We start from the raw sequence: 25,152 nt of genomic DNA on the forward strand, positions 1-25,152 counted from the left end.
AGTCAGCTTGGACATGATCTGATCATGTAAACAAAATTTCAGAAAAATCTATGCAGTCCAGTACGAGATATACATTTTTGCATAGGGTAGAAGTGTTTTGTGGGCATGCTGATAATAGCCAAACCATTTGGCCTATCAATTATCTGTTGACAATTTTATGGAGGATGGTCCCAAGACGGCCCACACATGTGAATCAGATGAAAAGCCCAGGAGGAGTAGTGAAAAAGTGATTTTAAAAAAATAAAAAATGGCAGAAAATCTAGTCAGACGGAAATAGACACTAATATGCGCAAGAAGAATTCTAATCCAATAAGGTTCCCAGCACTATTTAGGCTTGGTCTCCTTATAAACAAAATAAATAAAATAAAACAGTTACCGTGACGATGAGCAGGATTCCTTTTAGCAGGGTTAGCAGCGAGGTGATTGGCTGGATGATCGCCTGGGCTAATAAGATGGCTAGAGTCAGAATCCAGGTGAAGGCTGGAATCACATAGATGTGGCTGTGAAGAAACACACACACTCAATCAGTGAAAACAAAGGAAAAGAGGGATACACAAGCAAGGCAGGCACACGATTACACACTACAGTCATTTTATGGACGTAGTCTGTAGTCTGTTAAGCACGTTGGCGGCTGCAAATGGCAGTGAGACGTAACTGTTTGAACTTCAATACCCAGAATTCATGTATGTGTCATTAATAAACTGCAGTTCTGCACCAGAGAGATAGACCACCAGCCAGCATGTCAGACACACAGACACACAGTCACAAAGACAGACATATAGACAAAGAGTCCAACACTGACACACATAGTTAGAAAAGAGGAGGGAAAAAATCATAAGGGCAGACACACAGAGAGAGAACTCTCCCCCCATTAGGCCAACCTAACCGCTATGCTGTCACTCTCTCTACAATGAACATGTTGTAGAATACTTTCGCTCAGTCTGCAGGCATCTTCTACTGCGACCATGAAGACAAACCTGATGTTGAAATATCTGGCAACACAGATGTAGCCATGCAGCCAACAGATACTGTATGTTTGTGCACCTGCTCTTTATGTCTCCTCTTCCAAGAAATATAACATAGTGCCAATTTTGACTGACCATTTTGGAGTCCAGGAAAGCTTTTCCAGGGAAAAAAAGATGTATTGCCAAATTTTGGATTGGCTGAGCGATTCCTATTCATTTAAAGTGGGAATCATATTTACTAATTTCTTCAGTATTGTTTAGGCCACAATGGCCAGGTACACACTGCCAGAATTTGGTAGTGATATCCGAATTGATGAATGAGAGTGAATGCACATATGTATGGTACACGTTGGAGCAGAGGTAAGTAAAATGGCTAGACTGTGTATGTACGTTTAACAGGAGTCACTCCATTCCTCCGATCTCGCGATGGCTATAAATAATCTCTGTAACCATAGTAACGCAACATAACAGGTGTTGCACCTTATCTTATGTTACGTAACAACCAGTTTGTCCAGTGCAGTTTTGGTTCAAACTACTCGGACTAACCGCATCCGCACTCAAATTCAGTTGTAAAATGCGGTTGTCACTTTCCTTAGTAACTTAATTAAGCACTCCAATGAGGAGTGATAACAACTACTACTACTACCACTTGAAACCTTGCAGAGCTCTGTGGGTCTGTTTTTTCCTAGACACCCAGCATCCTGCAGCAGTGGGACAGAGAAGTGAGTTTCGGTGCAGAGACCTGCAGTAACCTATTGATCGCTGCCTCAAGGGAGGGGGAATAAGGTGGTTTATCCACAGGAGGCCGCCCAAGGTTTTTCACTCCAGTAACCCTGCCTTCCCACTCCCACAACGCATCGCAGCATCTCCCCCGACGCCCGAGCGGGCCGGTAATGAAGCGCCCAGGCATGCCGACGAAGCAGTCCGACCAACCCCAAGAGTGTGAATAATATTATTCGGGTTAAGTATTTACTGGGGCGTGACAAAATAAATTAGCCCTGTTAACTGATAAAGGTAATTACAGACTTGGGAGAGGGGAAGAGGAGGAGGGGGAGGAGGAACAAAGATCACTTTTAGAAACGGTTGCCGGCGTTGCATCGATTCTTGCTTTAGTGAGTTGAGAGTGCTGTTGATGGAGTCAGACGCACAATGTCCTGCACACGCCAGTGTATGCTGCTGCACCATTCAGTTTGAACAACTTCAGTGTGTTCTTTACATACTGTGCGGGTTTGCTTAAAGATTCTGGGGATGGCATTACTGTTTTATGATCAGTGATCAGACCACATGGCCATATACACCTCCCTAAGACTAAAAAAACATTTTGGGTAGATTCACATGTTCATGCACATTGTTTGCTCCATGAACTAAATGTAACACTTGATGCTAATCTCAACCTGATAGAATATATTATAGAATACAATTTCAGTTGAGAGGTGAGGGGCGGCAGTAGCCTAGAGCAGTGTTTCTCAAAGTGAGGTCCGGGGACCTTGAGGGCGTTCCAGGGGGTCCCCAGCAAACTGATGAATTGTTAAACTTCAGCATTTTTTCATTTACAATAAGTTAACACAATTAGAGAATGTAGAAGAATGACTGTTTTGATCATAGTTTCACTGTTATCTCTCTACCTACAATACAGTCTCAATAAATGGGGGTCTGTGGCCCTAATGTGGACTAAAGTAGGGGTCCTTGATATGAAAAAGGTTGAGAATCACTGACCTAGAGGTTAGAGACAGGCTTGTGGCCAAAGGTTGCCGGTTCAATTCCCCCTACCAGCTGGGAGACTCTGGGTGGGGAAAGTGAAGGAGTAGCCCTTCCCTCAACAACACTTAACCCTCTACTGCTCCAGTGGAGCTGCTCATTGGTCAACAGTAGAATGCTGTGGTTGTACTGGGCAGCTCCCAGTGGCCAACAGTAATAGACTGTGGTTGAAGTGTATGAATGTAAGACAGGGTGTTGCTGGAAAAGAGCAAGGAGCTCAGTCAACTTTCTGTGGAGAAAGTTTAAAAAACAAGGTAACAGTAAACATGTGGTACCTCATGAATGATGTAGCCCCCCTCTGGGCAAACATGTCACCTTGTTTTGACCTGTAATTGAGGCCAATCAGTGTAATTTTGAAAATTCCAAAGAGTTGCGAAGTTCAGATGAGATGCATCATTCCCCCAAGTTTTACTGAGGATCAGTGAAGTCTGAGATATCGCATTTGATGGACAGATGAACAAACTAACGGGCAGAGACGCCTCCACAGTCCTTCCCCCTAGTTTCATCACGGGAGACAAAAAGTACCAGGGGAGCTGTGTGGTGTATTGATCTGTTCAGCTAGTCACTGACAGTATTTCAAGCAGTCCCTATTTGTTTTGGCTTTTGTGTTGAAGACTCTCATGTCCTCCACCATACGGGTGATGGAGACGTGTCCATACGGCTTGACTAAATAAAGACAAGTGCACAAACATTAAGGAAACACATGCATGCCAGCCGACACCCACACATGCAAATACATGTATAGAAACAAGCATACTGTATGTGCACAACTATGCAAACACAGTATGACTGCCAGAAAAACTGTCTGATTCTCCCTGATGTGCATTATAAGTATGTTGAAGTGACAGAAAGAGAGACACAGAAAGAGGGAGAGGGAGTCCAAGGTGGTTTTGTGGATTATTACTTTAAGGCTATAGGCACCTAGGCATTCGTATTGTCAAAATATATACTGTATATATACGTATATATATATATATATATGTATATATATGAGTATATGAGTCGCCTACAAAGACGCAGTTTCTAAATGCTGAGTATAGTTTCGAACATTCAAGAATCGCATTTTGTGTTGCTTTTCAGTGGAATGAATGGATGTGAAGGGTTACTGTGAATAATAATAATAATAACTAGAAACCTGTTAATGCATACTTGTATGGAATCTGACCGAAATGTCTTCTTAGAATCAGTTCAGGTTAAGGTCTTCCCATAGACAAGCAGTATAATATTGATCAATTCTACAATTAAGTTATAATCTGTCAAAGTGCATCATATCCATCATATCAGACGGTGACCACACTGACTGGACCAGATCTGATTTTTAATAAAAGGCAATTTTCACGTGTGACATAGGCTTAGTAGGTCTAACCCTACTTATTATAATGTAACTCTATCTTTCTCTTATATTTTTTCTAATATTTTCAACAACATTACAGTGGTACTCCAGTGTTCATGGGTTATTGGGCAAGAGAGAGACATAGAAAGTGTTAAAGGGAGACAAAGGGTTGAGAGAGGTGAGAGAGCTTACAGCTACAATCATTTTCTCAGACAAATAAATTGGTTAATTATTCATTTTTGGTGGGTCTTATAGATTTCTCACTGGGGTTAGTCTTCTTATACTGATAAATAAATAAATATATCCTGATAATAGAATATTATTTCTGTCTCAGGGAACATTTCTGATGTTTGCATGCATTTGTGTGTGTGTTTTAATTAAAAGGAATGCCGTCTGTGTATGCAGCGCTTTCAGAATCTCCCACTTCAGGGCTGGCTAGCATGCCGCAGGCTTGCATCAGTATTCAATTAATTTCAGCAAAACGAGATCTTATTGTGAAAACATGTAGCCTTTAGCAACATGTCCCTGAACTGACATTGCTGGGGTCAATCCACTTTCAACTTTTTGTCGACTGAGAAAAAAAACTGCAACTGAGGGAGGGTTAGAGTGATATATGAGGAAGATATTGGCTTTTTTGTTAAAAATCGGATATCGGCCAGTCAGTGTCGTCCACCTCTGATATGATGGAGGTTCCTCCCTGACCACAGCTGTATAAAATCAGTCTGGAAAACATGCAATGAAATTGTATTTTCTTGGCACATTTTATGTATGCTTTTAATTGTTCAATAATGTTTTGAATTAATAAATAAGGTGGGTCATTTTGCCTTACGGAGCTGCTAACCAACCTAAAAGAATTTCAATATTCTAGGTTTCAATGGAGAGTGTTAGTGTCCCATGATGATCTAAATGCTGTTTCAGAGGCTTTTCCACCCTGACAAGAATACAATTCTGGAGAAAAAATGGAATACTGGTTTTATACTGGTACATTTCTTGTTATTATTTGGAATGAAAATGGTCAAATTTAAAGATACTGGCACTTAATGTCAGTTATCAGCTGCTTCAACCCAAAAATATCACGTTTATTGCCGTGCATAAAAAATAGTCAGTGCATTTCAATGCAATGACTGTATTTTTGAGCCATGGGCTTTCTCCCCTTAAAAACAGATGTAATGAAAAACAGAGTTCTGGGTGCGTTACACCTGCATGACCACTGATCATGATTATGAAGACATGTGGCATGAGTTCTGATGCTTTGTAAGCACTTCCCGATTGTATCGGCTTGGAAAAACGTTAAACTGGGGGATACTTGGAATGAAAACCGTCTCTCTCTCTCCCCCTCTCTCTCTCTCTCTCTCTCTTTCTCTCTCTCCCCCTCTCTCCCTCTCTCCCTCTCTCTCTCTCTCCCTCTCTCTCTCTCTCTGAAGTACTTTTCCACATTAAGGACAGAAACCAAGTTGGAGGTTAAGTGCATTTCTGTTGCAGGTTGCTTTTGTAATTTGATTATTTTTGTCTTCCTTTTAATTTATTGCTCACATATTTATTGATCTTGTAAAGCATTTTGTAACTCTTTTTTTGGTAAGTGCTCTATAAATGAAGAAAATAAATATTTGTCAAGGGCACCTTGACAGTAAATTTTGTGTGAACTTTTACCTGTTAGCGGCTGGTTACACCACTTTAGCTTTAGTGATATGAGTCTCTGATGTGTGTGATTTGTCTGTTGTTTATGTGGTGTGTGTGTGTGTGTGTGTGTGTGTGTGTGTGTTGGTGCCTTTGCTTTGAAAGCAAACCAGCTTTCGTCAAAAAAGGATGCTTTGATTAGCAAGACTATTAATGGCACACTTTCATCCCATGGGAATGCCAGCCTATTACAGAAAATTGATAACTTCTTTTAAACGCTTAACACTGGTGATCTGGAAACAGGAGGATGGCAGGAAGTTGAAATAAAAGAAAAAGAAAAATACTTCCTTAGGAGCTCCGGATCCCTGCAGGAAAAAAAATGCTAATTGTGTGTGGCACGATTTATCACGGGAGCCAGATAGACCTCATCCCCTGATTTTGGTTTATTCATACCCTTACTTTCAGTATTTTGCCAACATGTGTGAACAAATGAACATATGGCCAAGGTTTAATGAAATGACTGTACATTGTACTTGTACTTGATTTCTGATTGATTGACTTTAGTTGAATCAGGCTTTTGAAGCATTTGGTGTGTAGTCCCAATAGGGATTTTGGACTACACACCAAATGACAGAAAAGCTAACTTTACATCTATAGCTTAAAAAACAGTCCAATACAAAAAAGTGGGTGACCTCCAGTCGATGATCATCATCAGGTAAACAACCACTGATTAAAAGAAAAATCAGCCATATTTCTACAATTAAAACATTAATGTATGTTTTCTTTCCCCTCAAAAGACCGTCAAAACCTGCATCAGTTAGATCAGTGATTCTCAACCTTTTTCATATCAAGGACCCCTAATTTAGTCCACATTAGAGCCACGGACCCCCATTTGATGAGATTTTTGTCTCTCGGACCCAAATCTGAGAATATTTTGTCAGATATGATTTTGTCCAGAATTCCATGACTAATTAATTGATTAAAGTAGTTGTTGAGGGAAGGGCTACTCGTTCACTTTCCCCACCCAGAGTCTCCCAGGTGGTCTGGGGAATTGAACTGGCAACCTTTGGCCACAAGCCTGTCTCTAACCTCTAGGCCAGTGACTCTCAACCTTTTTCATATCAAGGACCCTTTAGTCCACATTAGGGCCACAGACCCCCATTTATTGAGACTGTATTGTAGGTAGAGAGATAACAGTGAAACTATGATCAAAACAGTCATTCTTCTACATTCTCTAATTGTGTTAACTTTTTGTAAATGAAATAATGCTGAAATTTAATCATTCATCAGTTTGCTGGGGACCCCCTGGAACGCCCTCAAGGACCCCTGGTGGTCCCCGGACCCCACGTTGAGAACCACTGAGTTAGATAATTCTGCTATACGATGGATGCTATGAATTTATTTCATAAAGATTTGGTACAAAGGTGGGTAAACTGAGTTTTGGTGTTTTTAACTTCTATTACATTGGTTATAGCCTTAGACAGAGCAATTTACAACTTTAACAGCTGTTTCTGTGAAATTTACATGAAAACAATACTTGGACTCAACACTCTTTGAAAGTCGACCCGACCCCAAGCCAGAGCTTCCATATCCAGCTTTGAGGCAGCCCACATAACTGGCTTTTCCAACCACAGAAATGAAAATTTGAACCACAAGTTGAGGTTGCAGTTGTTTGTCTTTTTTCCTGACCTCCAATGGTTTCTTCTCCCATAGCCTATCTACAAAGTTGTCTGTCTCTCTATGTCTGTTAGCAATGCAAAGATATCACTTATTACCATTTTACAGCCTTGTGGCAGAGACAGCCAAGTACAGTTGACACAGCTAACATCAATATAACATAAGAAACAACATAACAACATAAGAAAATTCAAAAAAATTCGAAATAAATTTGGTTCACTGCACTGACAATCTATAAACCCATGGTTAGTGAGGTTGTCCAACAACTGGAGTTTGATCCCCTTTTTTCACAAAGGCGAAGAGAAAATATATTTTCTTTTACTTTTCATCACAGACGCTCCAAATATAAAGTGCATAGTGCTTGTAGAAGTGCTATAAAAACGTATATTTGTATGTGTTTGTACGTGTCTTACCTGACATGGAAAAGAGCAGCATAGGCCTCACTGCCAGCCAAGACATAACTAACACCTACAGAAACACTAGACAGAAAGAGAGAGGATAAGAGAAGAGATAGAGCAATAGAGCAATAGAGAAAAAAACAGACAGGCAAAAAGAGAAGGAAAGAGAGCTTGTTAGTCATCAAGCAGAGATTGGTCGTCATCCAATATCTTTTCATCTCAGTAATTGGATACTTATCTCTAAAAAAAAATAAAAAAAAAATAAAAAAAGTCAAAAGTTGAGGAAGAACTCCTCTGCTGTATTGAACATTAGGCTGCCTCATCTCAGAGCCTGGGGCCAAAAACAACGGAGGGATTTATTTTTACATCATTCCTCATTTCCAAGCACAGTGCCTTGATCTTCCACGAGTTTTCTATTTTCTATTTGCTCGAAACAAAAGTTGCCCTTGGGGGCTTCTACCAAGCAAATGTTTTCATTGTACGTTTCATATCTACTTTAAGCATCACACGGGCACATCAAGCCAGAAATTTGTTCGCAAACTGTTGTGCCTTCATAAAGGAACTGACACATTAGTGTTGGGTGTTTTACTGTAGGCTTCAATTCAATGTGAGACAAGAAGACAGGCTTTTGTAGCTCAACATCTGTTCTGTTCCTTACAACTTATGCGGCTGTAGCCTCACAGCAGCTGGTTGAAGGAAGCATAAATCCATTAGCAGCTTTTCAGACAGCTCAATGTCATCTCAGAGAGTTGAATTACTCCCCTTCTTTAAAATGTTACTGGGAAATACAGTAACATTTTACTTTACAATGGCCTTATTCCAGTGTTTTAAAAGCTGTGTGTGTGGTGTCATGTACCAAAAACACTCCATTTTTACAAGTTCATTTTCCAGCATCTCTCTGAGCCTTACCAAGAACAGGCTGTTTCTGTCACCATGTCTTTAAGGCTCATTAATATTAACGACCCTCTGTTCTGATTGGCTAACCGTTTCAAGAGTGAAACGTGAGACACCGCGGCCCGGCAGCTACAGGTAGGGAAAACTCTCCGGTAATAAACAATGACAACCGCTCAACTGCTTTGAAAAAAACACTTTGTTAGTCTATTATTTCTTACAAAAATGATAATGAGCGAACCTTTGTGACGCCACAAAGTTACGGAAGTCCAAACGACTCGTTTAGAGGCTCGCTTTTCTAATATGGATTGTGTGGATTTAGTTGGAGACCGTGTGTTTTGATACTTTCACCATGTTTAGAAAGCACATCCAACCTTTAACCTATAGAAAAGTATCATAAGTACACAATATTATTGTGTAAAATACTTACAACACTGTAACAACATAATGCAACTTGAAAGTGTACAAACAATGTACAAAGTAGGCTAAGTGCTTACAAATGTGTTCCGGACCTGACATGAGTTCTGAGTGATGTGCCATTTCCCACCCTTTATTTTACTGAATTAATGTTACAGGTATGTTGTGCCTCACTGAGCACTAAAGTCATAGCTTATAATGTATGACATGATGTTTATTTGTCAACAGAAAATTAAGTAAATTGGATCCAAGTCTTTTTATTGAATTTGTTTCCCAAGTTATGTTAAAGTTGTAATAACATTTTGGGCGGAAGTCAACTGGGTGCCTAAAGTTACTCACCAAATATCTGTTTACATTTTCAGTCCTGTCTTTACAGTGTTAATATGTTAATACAGTTGGTGCATTGGTCTTGAGTTTTGGAGCAACTTTTGCAAAGGGTTTTTGATGTCAGTTGGGTGTTTGTCTTTGTTTGAGAGTCTGCAGCTTTGTCAATAGAGGACTTTCAGGTAATGCAACACACTTTCTGGCAGCCATATTGGTGGTCCTCAGGTCATGAGCAACAACTGTAACCTATGACTACAACCCTGATGACGTGGATGAGGATGAGGATTATGGTGATGATGAGTATGATGAAGATTTGATGATGATTTATATGGAAAAAAAGACACTGGGTGGAATATAACATAAAATCTATAGCATCATTCAAGGCGTTTTGACTTTGAAGAACACTTAGGAGTTAACAACTAACATCCAAAACACAATAAACTATGCACCTTTGCATAGTTTGACAAACTGGATTTTTGTTGATCAAACCCTATAACTACAGATTCTCCTTTGGACTATCATCTCAAGGCCATTTCAAGGTGAAGCAGTGTGTGAGTGTATGTGTGTTTATATTTGTGTGTTGCTATATATGTATGTGTATGTCTGCATGTGTGTTGGACAACAGCTCTACCATGTAGGGCTTGTGTACAGATCAAGGGGCACACAAGGGTAAAAGATGCAAGTCGTGGTGTGTGTATGTGTGTGTGTGTGTGTGTGTGTGTGTGTGTGTGTGTGCGTGCGCGCATTTGTTTGTGTGAGGTTGAGCCTCGGCATTGATCGAGCACTAAGCCTCCTTGAACACAATGAGGGAACTATCGATTGGCCAGGTGTTACAGAGCTGCTCGCACACTGATAACAAGACCTTCCACCAGCGACGCTAAAAGCCCCCCACTCCCGCTCCCCAGCCCCCACCAGACACACACAAACACACACCAACACACACAGTTCTGTCAATGCTGCAAGCATTACATGCAATACCAGGCCATATCAGTCCATGCTAGCTTAGTGTACCACAGTAATAAACCTTCTACACATATCACTAGGCTGCATATCACTGCAGTGACAGGCTAGTGAATGGCTCAGAATGGCTCTTCTTGGCCCAAGCCCTAACCTTAAGGCCTGTAGTTAGGGATGCACCAGTACTGTGTTTTTTTCCACTGCTGATATCAATTCCAAAAACTGAACTTTAAGTATCAGCCAACACAAGAACCTTTCCACTCCATTACTTTTACTGAGCGGCACAGATTTAGACCATTAGTTTGGGGCCATTGGACAAACTGATTGAAATGGAATCCATTTTTTCCATTAGAGAGATCAAGCATCCTTTTGCTTTGCTTTGTTGGCACGTTACACATAATTGTTGGTGTGTTATTTTAGTTTTGGGGAACTTCACTGATATTGATACTCTAGTTTAGCCTCAACATCGGTATGATACCCCAAACCATAACAAGAATGAAAAAACATGTAAATAAGATTTTTACTTGAAGTGGTTTATGCGTTGTACTCTCTTTTCCAAGAGGTCACAGCCTCACAATAACAAGCACAACATTCACTACTGCGAACAGTCCATTAGACTTTTTTGTCAAGGAGAATAATTTATATGGTACATATGCATTTCTGTGTTTGGGATTGTAAATAATGCAAAAACACATTTACATGTGTCCTTGTGTCAGTAGTCATTGCATTGACCATTCATACATAATACATGTGTATGCAAGAAATTAAAAATTTCATCAACCAGCCACAATGGTTTCTGGATTCAGAATTTCACCGGTTTCATTTTCTAGCAGTCAAATTGGAATTTAGAATAGAAAATACTGATTGAAAACACATTGGGTGTATTACAAAGTGGATAGTAGCACTGACAAACTTTGCAGCAACAATCATGATTTAGCAGCATTTGGCTGAGACTGGTAACTCTCAATATTTCAAGACTGTGGGCCCTGAAGCAAACGATATTGTCTGAACCTCAAGGACAGTTTTTATGTAAGTCTGCCCTGTTGCTGCCCTGGCTAAGCTGCGAGTAGTATATGCTGTTTCAGGACACTGAATTTAACATCGTTTAGCAGGCATATTTCTCTCCAACACTGATGCATTAAAAATGCTAGAATGTTACACTGTTTTGACTCAGCTGAAATCAGCAACATACTAAGCAGAAATGACTATGAAACTGCCCACAGCACTGCACAACATGACGTAATGGTAAAATTAGCAAATCATGGAAAATAAAAACAGTGTGATGCTGGAGATGAGTTTCAGCTTCAGCATGGTTTGATTTTAGTACACTGAAATATCCATGTAGTTTTCCAGAACGCAAGTCAGACCCAGCAACAGTTTTCATATTACACATTTTTTTGTTGTTGCCATGTTCCTTAACATCAGGCGCTCTCAAGTACTATTAGTTTATGCATCAGCGATTTGCATGCAAATGTTCAGTGCGCTGCAGCGACTAGATGAGTGGTTAAGCCAATAGAGCCCCGGTTAGAAGGCTCCGCCAGTGATCATAGAACTAGAGTTACAATGCATAACTATTATTACTCATTGAAAATTTACCACACTTAAGTCTTTCAGAAACCCTATTACAACCTTAACAAGAAGCATTTGAGCTGCCTAATGTCCTATCATGTTTCACACAGATTGTCACACACACAGATGCCACCACATCGACATAATGTCTTGCACACCATGGTGGTGGGACATTAAAGGTCCCATATTGTGTAAAACAGGATTCCCCTTGCCTCTGTGATTATAGAGGAGTTGGATGTGCTATCTAAACATGGTGAAAGTATTAAAACGCACGGTCGCCAACTAAATCCACACAATCCATATTAGAAAAGCGAGCCTCTAAACGAGCCGTTTGGACTTCCGTAACTTTGTGGCGTCACAAAGGTTCGCTCATTATCATTTTTGTAAGAAATAATAGACTAACAAAGTGTTTTTTTCAAAGCAGTTGAGTGGTTGTCATTGTTTATTACCGGAGAGTTTTCCCTACCTGTAGCTGCCGGGCCGCGGTGTCTCATGTTTCACTCTTGAAGCGGTTAGCCAATCAGAACAGAGGGTCGTTAATATTAATGAGCCTTAAAGACACAGCGACAGAAACATTCTGTTCTTGGTAAGGCTCAGAGAGATGCTGGAAAATGAAGGTGTAAAAATGGATTGAGAGTGTTTTTGGTACATGACACCACACAAACAGCTTTGAATGGACCTCAAGACATCAAATAAAACACTGGAAAGTGGAGAATATGGGACTTTTAAACAAATTAAATCAGAAAGCACCACGGCAATGCACATGTTTTCATCCTAAGGTACATTGACGGTACAAAACATTAGGACAACCTGCCATTTTCATGAAGCAGACGGACAAGGAGAATCCATCTGAAAGCTATGATTTCATATTAATTTCACCTATTAAATCCACCTCAAACATGAAGTGGTTTAGTAGATGAAGGGGGGAAAACAGGTTAAAGAAGGAGTTTAAAACAATTAGAGACAACTGAGACATGGATTAGGCAAAAATAAATATAATTAGGAAGGCAGTATTGATATTTTGTTCACCATCCCCAATACTCTTGCACAAAACAAACATATAAAGATTTCACAAGGTAAGGTCACTGTAGCTTAATGACTAATGTTTCTCTGAGGTCACAGCACTCCACTTCCTGAGTAATTACATAATATTCTGTCAAGAACATTAATTTCCTTCACACAAAAATTTTACAGTTGGATTAAAGGACAAATGCCCTTCTGAAGTGAGAACCGGTTCTTTGTGAGAAAAGCATAATCACTATGGTTAGTTACTTAAATTACAAAACAGCATGAGTGGACTGACAAGATGGGGAAAAAACACTCCTACACCCACACGCACTCTCTCAATGTTATCTAAGGTATGATTGATAGATGTTCCTGCAAAATCCTGCAAACTGATGGGCTCCCTGGTTGCCATGGTAACTTACAACTGGAAGAGGAGGATGCAGTTGAAGGCGTGGCTCATGGGCCGGGAGAGGAAGAAGAGGCCGAGCAGATGAAGGTTTGGCTGCAGGCCCTCAGCTTGGCTCTGGATATCTACTGCGTCCTGCTGCAGTAAACCTGTATCTGAAAGACAGAGTGATGTTCATTAGACCTTAAGCTATGGCAAACACCCTGCATCTAATGTCATACTATCATCCAAACCTGCTCATTTCGACTACATTTCTGGGAACAAAGTGGATCGATGACTGATAACTGACAAGATGTTATTTACTCAATGTGATAAATTATTAGATGCAGGTCACTAAACTATCTGCTTAAGCTGGGCGTACACTAAAGACGGTTTGGCTGTCCCAGACAAGGTTTTGAGGTCCGAGACAAAATCCCCATGTCAGAAACGTGTTGATCGAAGCTCAGTAAGTTTGAGCAGTTCTCTCTTCCAAATGTTGTGTCTAGCCCTCTTCTTTTTTTACTTTTTCAGCACAAATGAGTGACCTGATCCTCCTCTCCAAGCTCCATTTTTGCACAACCAGGTGAAAAACAACCCGATCTTTCGTGTGTGTTTTCATGACACAGTGGGGTATCGAGATCTCTCAAGACCAAATCTAAATGAAGAATCTTTTAATGTGTGAACCCCCATATGTGCCACAAAGGTTTGGGTAGGTTCCTTTAAAAATGTATTCCATTACAGCTACTAGTTACTTAATCAAAATGGTAATACATAGTGTATTCTGATTACTTTCAGATTACTTTGCCATATCTGAGGTATAAAGGTACTGTAAAACTTCACCAGGCTATTATTAGAGACAGGCTATTATTTCTTTTGGCAGGTCCACAGTATCCAGTATGCCTCAAAGTGATATAATTTAATTGTGCTGCTCAAATATATTTTATATATATGAATTTGTGGTAAATTTTATGATATTGTAGACTATAAGAATTGTATCAATTTCGTCTCCTTTCTGGTATTTTTTTCATCCGGTGTCTATTGAGGACAGGCCTGTTTACAACTCTCAAGAAATAGTGAAAATTACAAAGTTCAAGAAACTTATTCCAGGTTTGCACAGAAACAGAAATTTTCTTCTGTCCCGTATTTTTATAAAAACGTGCAAAACCTGCAACTTCACAAGCCTGATAGAGAGACAGGGGAGAGAAAAAAGCCATTGATTAGTGCGCCAACGCAGAGTGACAACGACAGTGATCTGCACTGTGGGGTGTGAGGTAAAAACCACATGAATTCCGATCTGACGGGCCAGATTCAGGTTGAATTACTGGACATCAGATATGTATCGGATCTAGGACCACATATGAATGTGGCCCAAAACGGAATCAATAAGATCAGTAATGTAATGTGAAAGTAGCCTTATAAGGGTGGAGAGGAGGATGTGGGGCGATGTGACTATCAAGTCAAATTGCGAACGGGCAGAGATGTTCGACTGAGGGGTTTTTATACTATGGATGGTAACAGGTGGTCCACGGTTGTGGGGCACAGGTGACTGAATGAGGGGTAATGGCATGAAAGGCTATGGGGAATGGAGTATTCGGGTATAGTCCTCTCCTGAACTTCGGCCAATAAATTAACTCCATTATAAGCACCCGTACATTTGCGCATGCCTGCAAAACACGTTGAATTGTCTGTAGTCTTTGCAAAATACTGAATAGTGTAATATTCTGATGACAATTAAAAATACACCAAAACTTACACCAACACTTCACAGATTCAGTAAGTAATTTGTGCAATATTTCCTAAATCTACAATGAAAGATTCACTTCTCTTTCTCCCTCACCCTCTCTTGTCTTGATCTATATCAACAGAGGTACTTTGGCCAAAGTGCATTTTTAATTTCTCTCATCATCTCTCCAGCCTTCCTTTCTTCTCCCCAGCTAAGAAATGCTGATATCTCTTTCTCGCCCACTTTCCTCTTCCATCTCTCCCTTTCTTTCCTCTTTCCTGAAACCTTTGAACACTTTTTAATGTTCTCTCCTTTGTCTCTTACTCTTTCATCCCCCCCCCCCGCCTCTCTTTTTCCTCCCACAGCTACAAGGTGTTGATATCTCTCCCTGCCTCGGATCTACCAAACCCCCTCCTAAAACACTCTTTTCTCATCCCTATTATCAGATGCAGAATTTGTAATATAAAAGCCATAGAAGATTTTCAAAGGAAAAAGGAACATACAAAGTTTCAAGATTCATGAGGGAAATTAAGGGCTAGACTGGACCAAAGTTCATTTCCCTCCTTATACAATTGCCTAACAATAATACAACCACATATTTTTGGCAAAAAGGAGCAGGAGTTGGTCCTGCTATGGCTGTGCAAAACATAACATTTGCATGCAATATCTCAGTTTCCCTGGTATCACCTGAATGTCTGAGTAGTACCTGGAATACAAACTAACATGAGATTATTTTGCAAAGGAAACATCACTTTACGGGTCCAGAAAACAGGAACAACCTTAGTCATGGCCTGACAACTAAATAACTTAAGGCTCCTTAACAGCAGTGAGACACTATGCTGACAAGCCTCTGTGTGACAGTGATTGTCTACTGCCAAAAGTAGTTAGGCATGAGTGGAATCATTATGTATTGGGGAGACAGGATGTGGGATCGCTCATGGGATATGGAAAGTAAAAGAAAAATGGCAAAGTATGGACACACCATCTTTGATTCAGTTTCCAATCTTTTGAGGCAAATTATTCAAAGAGTTTTGTGCCAAAAGGCAAGTGACAGATTTCAGAGGCTAAATAACAAATTTCATAAGTATGCTTTGTCTTTACATGTCTAAATAGCTATCACTGCGCTAAAACAACTTCAGTTAAGGTTATGGTTAAGGTTAGGCAACTAAAACAGCTTTGATTAGGGTTATGGTTAAGGTTAGCTGAAAATGAGACTTCACTCAGAAAACAGCAAAAATCCTATCTCATTCTTGCATTACTTTACGTACGAAAAAAAACCCAACAGCAGACCACGTCACTAACTAAAGATCATATTTCTCTGCCTCTTCCACATCCTAACGTTCATTGCACTATTATGGCAACTGCTGAATCAAACTAAAAAAATATATAAAATTGGGATTAGACTTATACTATCTGACATGCATCCAATGGATCCGTTCACAATTCACGTGTATCTAAAAAGAGTATTTAAAAAAGATCCAATAGATGGTGATATTGGCTTATAAATGAAAATTAAGATACGGCTATTTGTCACATTGTGAAGGTACAGAAAGGGCTAAGATCGAAGCTGACATGAACTGAATAAAGTGTCTAAAACTATTCAGAATTGCAAATATATGTGTGGCATCAACCATTTGTGGACACGAAAAATATAGCTTAAATGTTATGTCAAAAACCATGCTCAATTTCTGAAGCATGATTCATTTTTGGGAAACTTCAATAGAACAATACACGGTGAATTATATTTTTTACTGAAAGTTTTGGTACAATTATAGTGGAACACTGCGGGCTTGGGCACTGCAGCATTAACTTTATATCAAGCACAGCACTAACGTGGCTTGCTTTGTCACCATCAAGCAAAACTACGAGGGCATCACTACAACGCTGTTAAGGACAAGCATGGGAAAAGATGGAAAGCAACAGTGGTAATGCTGAGTAGCACTTTGTTTCCCTGGAGTTTTATTGTTGACTAACCAAAGGCCCTTCATCAGTGATGAATGGAGAATCTGGAATCAGGCTTATTGGAAGGCACACCTTAAAACCTGGAAACATGGCACAGATAACAGCTGCACTGTTTTCTGCAGGCTGGAATTCATCTTTTTAATAGCGCTCTCATCAGAATACCCAAACACACACACATAGACACACACACACGGTGCACTACAATTGAATCATGTGAATATGGCAGCCTTGCAGCTAAGTATTTCAGATCACACCATCAACTTGCCTTATAAAATAAAAGGAATTTCACAGCTGAGTTTGACTTTGTGGGTGTATGCCTGCTTGTGGATGGTGTTTGTGGGTGTATACGTGTGTGAATCAGAATTGCTTTAATTCACCAAGTACAACGGGTGCATATGGACAATTACCTGTATAATTGGTGCTGACACATTACAAGACAGTTACGCAAAACAGGATTGACATTGTAGGCACAGGACAAAATATAACAGGAGACAAGACGTACTGTATGAGCATTAAACATAAAAAAAGAATTATATTACAATTATACGTTCAAAGTCAGTGTAGCAGCTTTGTAATAGTTGGTTGTCACAGATATGCAAAGTACAACTAGGGTTATAAATAGCAAAGGCTGCCTAAATGACAGCTATGCAACCTACAACCGGGCTGACAGACAGAAAGATAGGCTGATGAATAGCTTATATCAATGTCTATGTGCAGATTAGCAGGGTTCACTAAGTCCAGGGTGGGGTGTGTGCTTGTGTGCGCATCTGTAAGCATGCTTGGGGGAAGTGGTGTGGGGTGGGTGATTATCAGGGCTGGTTGAGGAGGGTGACTGCTGTAGGGTAGAGACTGTTGTGGTGGTAGGTGATGCAGCACTGATGCACCACAAGCATCTTCCAGAGGGTTAGATGTCGACCAGATGGTTGTCTATGTGGGTGGGGTTGGCAGCCATCTTCTCTGGCTTTTTTTAGAGCAACTGATGGCCAATTACGACCTCAGATGTGTATGAAATGACGTGTTGCAGTCTTGCCTTGGATGAGGCAGACACATACTGGACTGTCATGGACAATGTGAGGAAGCTTCCAATGATGGATTTGTAAGATTGGACCAGGATCGGTTATGACATGTTGAGTTGCCGAGGTTGACTCTAGAAGAACATCCTCCGTACTTCTTGATTAGATTGGAGATGTTCTCATCGTATTTGAGGGTGTTGCAGATGGTTCTCCCCAGGAATGTTAATGATGAACTGTTCGCAGTAGCACCACTGATTACCAGGGGGAGATAGTTGGGGTCAAAGATGTCGTTTGCAAACCAAGACACCAGCCTGGCTACCTCTGGGTGGTAGATGGACTTGTTATTGTCTCTGATTAGGCCACTAAGGCGGTGTCATCCATAAACTGTAGCAGCTTGACCGCAGGGTGAGTGGAGGTTCAATCATTGGTGTACAGGGAGTACAGCAATGGGACAGTGCACAGCCCTGCAGGGGAGAGAGACAATAGTGTCTACATTGAGCTGGGCCAGCTTACATTGAAACAGCTCTGGGGTGATTATGTTGAATGCTGCACTGAAAGCCATCAAAAGGATCCTCATGTAGGAACCTAGATGTTCAAGGACGTAGTAGAAGCCCCTGTTGATTGCATCATCCACAGTGGTTCAAACTGCAGGAAAAGCTGCAGATGGTCTAGGAATGATGAACCAGGACTTGTCAAAACAAATCTGATTCCAGTCCCTGTAACTTTAGCTAAACATGATGGACTTGTCTGTGCTCTTTGCTGTAATTGACCTTCTCTGGTGTTCCTACCAGTTAAGAACACACAAAGCAATAGCTGAATATGAGCATCAGTCCAGACTGCAGTTTGCCCTTGGGTCATTTCCAAGCATGAGATCAGATGTCAGATGTTTTGCTGTTGTTTCCTGTACTTGGTTCTGATTATGTTCTCACTCCTAACGAACCGTTTCGCAGTTCTCTTGAAAGAGGATCAAGACCCACATTTTCAGTCTTCTCAGTGCTGTTATTTGGTACCACCCACGTTGGAATAGCATTGTTTTCATCTGGCCAAATGAACCAAACTAAAGGAGTAAACACTCCAGCGTTTAAATAAACTGCTCCAAACACGCTTGGTGATAGATTAAACGAAGGACAGGACCAGACGCTCAAGGCATTTTATGATTACTGAGTCTGTCTGCAGTGTCATTGGCCTGCAGTCACTGAGGCAACGTGACAGATCGACAGCCGTTCTCTAGCGCTGAGGTTTGACTCCAGGCAGCATGAAGGGAAGGGTGATCAAAGTGACAGTAATTACCTCCGCCAAGGAGGTTATGTTTTTGGTGCCGTTTGTTTGTCTGTTAGCAGGATTACGGAAAAACTACTGGCCCGATTTTCATGAAACTTCGTGGAAGGGTGTAGCATGGGCCAAGGAAGAACCCATTAAATTTTGGAGCGGATCCGGTGTTACACCGAATTTGGTGACCCATCAGATTCTGTGACCTGCCCTGATATTCTTACCCTAACCCCAACCATCTCACTCCTCATGCCTAAACCTAACCAACCTAACCAACACTGCAGGTCACAGAATCTGTTGGGTCACCAAATACGGTAGACCACCGGATCCGACTCACGAACAAGCAATAATAGCACGAACCTTGGCGGAGGTCTGTGCTCTCCGAGTGCCCTTCTAGTTATTAGAAAGCAATGCAAAGCTACCTATCAAGGTCACCGACTGTGTCTATGTGTGCATGTGTTTTAACGCATATTTTTTCCCATATGTGTGTGTGTTTGTGTGTGAACCTGTGAACATAGGCATTTATGTCTGTGTGTGTCTGTGTGTGTGCACATGCAGCTATCCATTCAGAAGTATAATGAGAGAGCTTGACACTTTATTGGCAAATAACAGGATAAGCCCGCAATGAGCTTCCTCAGTGATCCAACAGTAATCATGGCTGAGCGTTCTTATGTGTACGCGCTGAAATCCCTCAGGGTCTGAAACCGCCAATACATCTGGATTGTGTTTGACCGCATGATGCTCGTAATGGAGATGATGAAAATGGAGAGAGGTGAGCTGAGGAGATTAAAGGGATACCTTGACATTTTGAATTTTCGTTTGCGATTCATCTTCACCAGATCCTTGTCACATTCGGGGAAAAACGTCTCTTGTCATTCAGTATCCCCAAAATGTCTTTTTAGTATTGGCTGCTCATTGAAACCAAGGGGTAGAGCTAGCTGCAATGTTGCACATACACGCACATACACACACACACACACATTCATACATATAACACAAATGCATATGGAAAAACAAACACATATCCTGACGGTGTAATGCAACTGGAGTAAAAGAGCCAGCAGACAGAGGAGTAATCAAACCCACCCACACACTCATCCACAATCTTACCAACACCCACACACACACACACACACACACACACACACACACACACACACACACACACACACAGTCAAATAAACTTTATCCTACCAAGGGTATTGGTTAAATAGGCTAAGGTTTTGCTTACATTCAATTAGACGTTATTGAAGCTTAATGCTCCATGGGTAAGATAACAATACTAAGACTTCATATTCTAATCCAGAGGGTTTTGTTAAATAAAAACAACTCAACACTGGCCAGGGTTTGTAGTGTGATAATTACTGAATTGTATTACTGCAAATATAATATACTATCGAGAAGGAAAAACAAACATACAATAAACCTTTCAAAGTTTAGGAAACGCTACCTTAAAAATGTTTTACTGTAAAAGATAGACATCCTCTGACTGTCAGAGAGACAATGAAGTATTTCTGTACTTTGACGTTGAAGTACAAAATCAAACAGCATTTTCTGGCCGAGGGCGTGATGCAAAGATTGCATGAGCCCTCTGCGAATACTGTAAAAAACAAAAACAAAGAAACTGGAGCTCCGCAAGCGATTTTATCTTGTATTCACACCCATCACAGCTTCGCTCATGATACACATAAATCAAGTTGTCTCACTGTGCTGGCAGATTGTTTTGCTGATTTCAAGAAATTTAACTTGGTTCAAGATAATGTAACTCGCTCGAGGCGTTTTTGAAGTGAGCGTAATTATCTGTAGGAGAATTTTCTTCCTGTTTCATTACTCTTTCATAAGTCTTTCTACTTTACTCTTTTTGTAAACTCTGATTTTGAAAAGATGGAAAGATGAAAGCATGTACCACGGAATAGTTCACAGTGATCAATATCTAAAATAACAATTAATTTGATTTGAAAACATGTACTATGCAACAGTACATAACCACCAATATCTATAATAATGTAAAATAGTTCCAAAATTAAAAAACATGCAGTTCTGCACATCATTCAAAAGCCAGTAAGGGCATATCACACATTGCAGTAACTATTGCAGTGTGTGTGTGTGTGTGCGCCGCCCCCTGTCCTCTGGGCTATTTGGATCATTACCAAGAGCAACAGCTGGCCACAATTACCAGCATTATGTGATGGGTTGGACTGAAAATGCAGAGTGACAGAAAGCCCAGGTTGAGCCTGAGAACCCACTGAGGGAGGAGAAAAGTAGACTAAGGTGACTTTACTCATTCTAAATACTCTAAGAGGTAGATAGATGGTAGGTAGGTAGATGAACATGTCTGCTACACAGCAGAAAGTATGCAAGTATATTTATTTCATATTCAGACTTACATACTCCAGAATATTTCAAGGTATTCCAGGAATCAATTTCTTACTGTGCAGGTGGAAATGTTAGCTGGTGTGGAAACATATTTCCCTGCTGAACAAGAAATATATTTCCCTGCTGAACAATAACCAGGGGCTTTTATTATGAAAAGAACGTAACGGAAACTGGGCAAAGTTCCACGTGTAACTTCTACCCATCCACGTATTTGGTTCTTCTCTAGGCTGGGCCACCTAGCTCACCTGGCTTAGCAGTCAACCAACAAACTCACAGTTAAAGTTTAAAGCCTCCTCAAGTGTCAGTGTGGGAAAAGAAGCACAAATCCTGTACAGGTCCATGGTGATTCTATTCTATTCTATTCTATTCTATTCTATTCTATTCTGTTCTGTTCTGTTCTGTTCTGTTCTGTTCTGTTCTGTTCTGTTCTGTTCAATTCAATGCAATGTATTGAAGCATTGCCACATGGCTATCAGTTAAATGACCTAATTCCACTTATGTTGCTTAAACACCACAAGGTAATAATGTTACCTACCGTTAAAGTTTATAGGGCAGCAGAAGACGAGCTATCAAGTTACTGTTTACATCCTGTTACTAACACAGGTGAGTTTGGAGCAAATTGTGGAATTTCAAGTTTCACTTTCGTTTTCACAATGGGAGACCATGTCTGATTGAGTGCAAAACTGGTCTACTGGTCTGTGCATCACCAAATGAAAAACATGATGTGTTCAGTCATAATCAATATTGTGCTCAAAATATCGTGATAATATCCAACCATGAACCCAGTATTGTGCTTCAAACTGAACCGTTGGCTGAATGTATCATTACAACCCTAACGGTCAGTGCAAAATACAAACTTATTTAAGCAATCTAATTGCACAGAAAGTTGACCCAAACGTACCTGCTTCTGCATTCTCCCCCTCATCCTCTTCCTCCTCCTCTGTGGGGGCTGGACTCTCCGCACCCACCTGGTCCATCACAATACGCTCCAAGACAGCCGTCTGAGATCAGCATAGTAACAGTAGAAGTCAAGATGGTTAATCCAAGTTATAAATCACAATATTCTCTCTGTTTTATGTCAATATATGTAGCCAATACTCATTCCTTTCACTGTATGACAGTTAAGTACTGTGATGAGCTCCATCAATCAAAATCCCAAGAGGAGTTTCATCTGTGTAGTAGATGCTTTAAAAGCCTTTTCCATTGACCTAACACAGCACGGCTGAAAAGTGTGTAATGCGTGATGATCAGCAGCTGATTTTATTATGCTGCATTTGATTGATTTAATTGCATCTAATTCACCAATATCAACATAATGAAAATAAGGTTGTACTTTATTCTGGGTTTGGGCTTCGATATGGGTTGAATGTATTGTATTGAAATTGTCATAGAGAATGTTTATTTTTCACACACTACATGCTACAACATTAAGCTCAGTTAGCAGGGATAGTACTTACTGTTAGTACTGTGTATATAATAATTATAACATATAATGTATGTTTGGATACAGTTCTTGCAAAAATATCATTAGTTTACAGTGCAAAATGTTAGAAGAAATTCCTATAGTACCAAGTGAAACATGCACAGATGTGCTTCCATTCCCCAATTCCCCTACTGACTGGTAGAGCTAATCATAAATCATATTCTGGGATGGGGTGTTTTCCTAAGAGCTTATAATTTTGATAGCTTTTGAGCTTATAAAGTTGATAGGGTCCTTGAGAGACACAAAAAATTTGGTCAATAGTTCTAAAGGGAGAGCAGTTATTGCTGCGGTCTGAATTCAGTAAGTATTTGTTGCAAACGACAGCGCAGTATACATAATGCCAATCCTTTCAGTGAAAAGAAATCAAGTTAAGATGACAGACAATTAAAGGAATAATTTTGATTTTATCCACTAGTTCCATTTTCAAGAGTTTCCCTGCCTTTGACTGTTTTTAACCCTTCTAAAACCCTTCTAACCCCTCGAACGGGTGTTATTTTCATAAGGCTCCTGAATGGGCTCAAATAGCATTTACTTTTGTCAGTGAAGATGGTTGTATGGTCTTTGAAAGTCTTGAAACCCCCTTCCACACCTGCGGAGCCTCTGTAAAAGGCAGGTAAAGGGGAGAGCGCTTAACTTCTTACCTTTAAAGATTCCACCTGCACCACCTGGCATCTCTGAAGCAGCTCGACAAACAGGTAGATGAGCAGCGCCTGGGTAATGGAGGAGGTATTTTTTCAACATTTAAAGGCAAATATGAAATCGTTTTCAGATTTGCATACATAACCAAATTGTTTTAGTTACCTAACCGTAACCCTAACCTTAACCAAAGCCGTTTTTCTTGCCTAAACCTCACCGTTAGCCAACCTTTTTACATGACGAACAGGCAACAATGGCATGTCCAATTTATGATATTGTCACCTAATTCAATTGATGGTTTTGTCAAATAATCCAATTTGTGGTATTGTCACATAATCCATTTGTGGTGGAGGAACTTTATCTTCAGTAATTTGTGTCCACAACATGCTCATTTCCCAAATTTTTATGAGACTGTTGAATTTTCCACTAGCCTGGACTGGGTGATTCTAGCCATGGGCTGGCAGGCTGTTGAAAACTTCATAACTGTATACGGTGAAGCCATATTATACTCACCTGGACCAGGAAGCCAATGAGAAAGGAGACGAGGAAAGGCAGCAGTCCAGCGTGGGCTATGGTCACTGGAAGACCTACACATTTGAAAAGATAGGTATGTAATAGCTAGATATGTAATAGCTAAACTTTATTCCATGTAAGTAGATTCAAAAGGTAAGATATAGGCCATGCTGTCTGTCTCTCTCTCTCTCTCTCTCTCTCTCTCTCTCTATCTCTCTCTCTCTCTCACATACACTCCTTTCTGCTCTGGCTCAAACTCACCATAAAATTTAATGGATGGTGATGATTTCAATATGAGATTTAAGTGATTGAACAAGTATTAACTTGGAAGGGCTCCACCTTTGTGGAACTACATGAAGACCCTGCTGAAAACAAAGTAGTTAAATGTAATGTCCCATGTAATTTCTGTCTCTACAAAAATCTCTCTGGTGTTAACTACACTTCATAAACCACAGTTAAATTTACTCTGCCAATGAAAGCCAAGAGATGGACAGAGCCTTAATTATGTTCCAAATGAACTAATATCTCAAAATGAAGTCTGTGAGAAAGAACAAATATAACTCACTAAAAGTTTCTCCAGAATTTTAGCTGAGTTATGGATTCATATATGCTAGCGCTATTGTCTAGCGGAAGACGTAAAAGCCCATTCACATATAGAAAGATAATATAAAGATATCTATAAACTATAATGATACCTTGTTGCTCAAGCATTCACACTACAACGATATCTGTGATAAGTTACTCAGCAAGCGAAGCCATCATAGCTACCAAATTATCCGGACCTCTTCATTCTTAGAACTTTAATTTTATTGGTTGAAAATGTTTTATTGCGGGCTGTCAGTGGTGTAAGGTGCGTACCATGTAAACGCGACGTCCTGGGT

Source organism: Centroberyx gerrardi, chromosome 9 (genome assembly GCF_048128805.1).
Source record: "Centroberyx gerrardi isolate f3 chromosome 9, fCenGer3.hap1.cur.20231027, whole genome shotgun sequence".
NCBI lineage: Eukaryota > Metazoa > Chordata > Actinopteri > Beryciformes > Berycidae > Centroberyx > Centroberyx gerrardi.